Source organism: Myotis brandtii, unplaced genomic scaffold (assembly GCF_000412655.1).
Source record: "Myotis brandtii unplaced genomic scaffold, ASM41265v1 scaffold802, whole genome shotgun sequence".
Classification (NCBI taxonomy): Eukaryota; Metazoa; Chordata; class Mammalia; order Chiroptera; family Vespertilionidae; genus Myotis; species Myotis brandtii.
Genome location: NW_005371230.1, coordinates 4,651,717 through 4,655,712, shown reverse-complemented (window position 1 = coordinate 4,655,712; position 3,996 = coordinate 4,651,717).

The following is a 3,996-nucleotide window of genomic DNA, read 5'->3' as shown; positions in this document are numbered from 1 at the left end:
TACAGATATATAAAAAATATACACTTATAGTCTTTATGTAGGCAATAGTTAAGCAGAGACTTAAAGGAAAAACAAAATAAACTACAGCTGAGAGATAACTTCCAGAAGACAGGGATACAAGAGCATGGTTTGGAGGCAGGAACGTCCTCTGCTGTATTGAGCAGGGAAGGCAGTGTTGTTGCAGTTCCATGGGATGGGGGCGGAGGGGGGGGGAATCAGAGGAGATATTGCAGAGCAAGCCCAAATAAGGCCTTAGATATAAGAATCAGAATTTGGGGGTTGGGTTTTATTTTTATTGAACTAGCAGGCTTTGAAGAAGCACATTGGAATGTCTCCTGTGAGGGTCATGGACTAAGTACCGGATTTTCACTATAGTTTTCTTAATATTGATGTTTGTGTGTTTTCATAGCAGATGCTTAATGAATGGTTTTTATTAGTAAATCAAGGCTGTTTTTTAATTCACAATATGTTTTCTATAAATTTCAGAGAGAAAGGAAGAAGAGAGAGATATAGAAACATCAATAATGAGAGACAATCATTGATTGAATGCTTCCTACATGCCACCTACTGGGGATTGAGCCCACAACCCAGGCATGTGCCATAACTGGGAATGGAACTGCAACCTCCTTTTTCAGGGGTTGATGCTCAATCACTGAGCTGCACCGGCTGGGCTGTATACTATATTTGATAGTTACATAATATAGCTAAAATGTTTGATTTACCTTTAACATATATAATTCTTAAAATGAAATGTAGTTGACTTTATATACACAATGTTAAATGGATTTCAAGCCAGGCCATTGCCAAATGTCAAAGGAAAGCTTAGTGTTTATATTTCCTGTATGTTTTACATAGATTCCTTTATTTAACCCCAATGTCTACCCGATACATAAGCACTATGATTATCCCCACTTTGCAGAAAAAGATTCTGGGAATCTATGTAGTTGTGGGACACTATGGTTAAAAAAGGGTTAACAAAGAATTGTTTTGAACCTGTCATTTAGTCCCCAGTGTAATAGCCTAATACGTTTTTCAATAACACTGAGCAGAGTTCCGCCTCACCCTCTGTGGTTAAGGCCACAGAATGTACACAATCCCCAGCACAAGTAAATAAGGACTCAATTATTTTATGATATACTTTAAAAACAGTCAAAAATCCCCACAAAGGAGTCAGCTAAGGAGGGAAAACAACACTTTTGTACTTTAAAAATATTCTCACCTTTCTTAAGTTCACTCTTCTTGAGAAATGCCATGGTATTTCATTTAAAATACAACATGCATTTGATAGAACATTGAGAGAGGGCAATGCTATCACCTCAAACATATCTTTCATTGGATTAAAATGAAAACCATGCTTGTTTAAAATAAGGTGATCATAGACTCAAAATTCAAATGGAAAATGTATGTGTATAATCATGCATTGGAATCAAAGTCATAGAACTGCCGATACCTCTTGGTTGTTTCTATAGAAAAATAATAGTACTTCTTTAAAAGGATTTCTTTAGTTAATAACCTCTAAATTTCTTTTCATTGCAAGATTATGGTGTGTTTTTATTTCTCTATAGCGGTCTTTTGTTTGGCATAATTATTTTCAAATGCTCAACCTCAGTTACTTGGTTAACTGTGCATTGGAAACATAAAAACTGCCCATGTCTGCATCATTCAGAAGTTTTAAAGTAATAACAGATGCACAATACCAAGGTATGTACACTGCACAGGATGCTTTGGGCTCTTAGAGGAGTTGGTGCAAGTGCATGCCTTTAAGTGAAACCCGAGGGAAAGTCTTTGGGATAAATAATACCATTCTGTGGCCTTTTGTTGCAATGGAATTCATGTATAAAGACAGTAAAATCTTCATTAGTTTCTAAACACTAGTTACAGAACATTAGTAACATAAAGTACAAATTCTAAATATTTGAAAAACATGGAGTGACAGACTTTACATTTCTAGATAGTACTGTTTCACTTTGCATTCTGGGCTAGTTGGGCAAAGCCTTGGAGAGACTTCAAGCACATAAAAATTATGAATGATATACTCTGGAGTCTCAGTGACAGTCCACAGTGATAGTAAATTATATTCAAAAGGAAAAATAAAATGGATAACTATATTTACAGATTAATATTGGAAGTGGTTATCAAAGACTAATAATAAGCTCCAACATTATAGAAATAAAAAAATAAAAATACACTGATGAATGTATCATAGAAAGGCTCACCAAATGAGAAGGTGACATTGAAGAATCATTTGAAAGATGAATATAAGTATATCTGACATTAGGAAATGAGAACTTGAGCAAAATTTCAAGATACTTTAGCTTAAGCATAACATCCATTAAGCCACGCTCTTTCTCATCTAAATTTATTCTCAAAGTCTGAGATCATTCTGCTCTTTGCTTAGTGAGGATCCATGATGTACTCACATAAATTTGTGTATCTACTTTATATTAGTAGTTGTAATTGTAGTTGACATTATTTGTGCAAGCATTTGTTTAATATTCATCTTGCAAGGCTGTATCTCAATGTGAACAGGGACCATGCTTCCATAGTCCATAACAGTGTCCTTGATACCTGACACATAACGGATAATACATATTGGTTGTGCACAGTGTTCTACATAAAAAAAGAGATAGAGTTGCAAATAGCTAAAATTTAAAAACTCATAAAATAATGTAGGACACATATGGAGCTGCAAAAGTACACCTGGACAAATGTTAAATATTCATATGTGTTCCCTTTGTAAATTGTGATTTGACGAATGTACACTGTGGTTGGAGAAACATGTGGTAAAATTTTTAATAATCCAGGAATGCGAAAATATTTTCAAATTAGATATCTTTTGGGATTTAACTTTCACCTATTATTCTTGAAATTGTAATGATTGCTGTGGAGAAATCTTCCACTTATACTCATGACTATAAACATGTAAAAGATCGTGGTCATTCATGATAATTCAATTAAAACTGCAGATCTTCCCCAGCAGAAGATAAAACAACCATCACAGAAGCACAGAGGCATCTCCCTCACGGTTTGCTATTATTGGGACAGTTCATGGACTTTCTGACTGCGACTTAAAACCCTCACTTAAGACTGAGAGGAAATATTTTCCCATTGTTTAAAAGCGTTGTGGCTGCAGTATACAAAGCGAATGGTTTGCAGGGGTCCTCAAACTTTTTAAACAGGGGGCCAGTTCACTGTCCCTCAGACCGTTGGAGGGCCGGACTATAGTTTAAAAAAAAAAAAAACTATGAACAAATTCCTATGCACACTGCACATATCTTATTTTGAAGTAAAAAAACAAAACGGGAACAAATACAATATTTGTATTTGCATGTGGCCTGTGGGCCGTAGTTTGAGGACCTCTAGTTTAATGTATACGTTCCCTGTGTTTAAGGACTTTATGGAATCATAGTGACTGACTCCTTATTTGATGATTGTCTCTCTTGATTCATTTAACCTTCCACACACACGATTTGACATCCCTTTGAAGGATTTTTAGGTGTCCACCCTGGTCTGTGCAGACTGAGTCAGAACTACATCCTGCAGACAGTACACTGGTGATTTGGGTATTCCCAAGTTAAATCACAAGCATGTTCGAAGCTAAAGTGAGTTTTAACTGGGCCTTGTAGTTGTTGTTTAAAGACAGATCCTTAAACAAGTGCCCTGGGTGCAATAACAGTAATGCTACCTTCAGTCACAGCAGGCCCTTCTTCCTAGGAGCATAAAATGCCTCCAATATGCCATCAAAGCAAGGAACGTGGACGTGTAAACAGCTTCCCACTGGGCAAGGATGCCACTCTACTGTGGAGCGGTCATGTCTTCCATAATAAAATCCTCAGAGGGTGACATGAAAGAAGCAAAGAGCAACTCGTCCCTGTATGAGGACTCTTTATTTTCTGTTGTACCTTCCATGGAAGAATGATCAAACAGATCACTTTTTACTATGGAGATAATCCTCAACTGGCTCAAAACTGGGCATGCATATGGGGCAGATCCTGC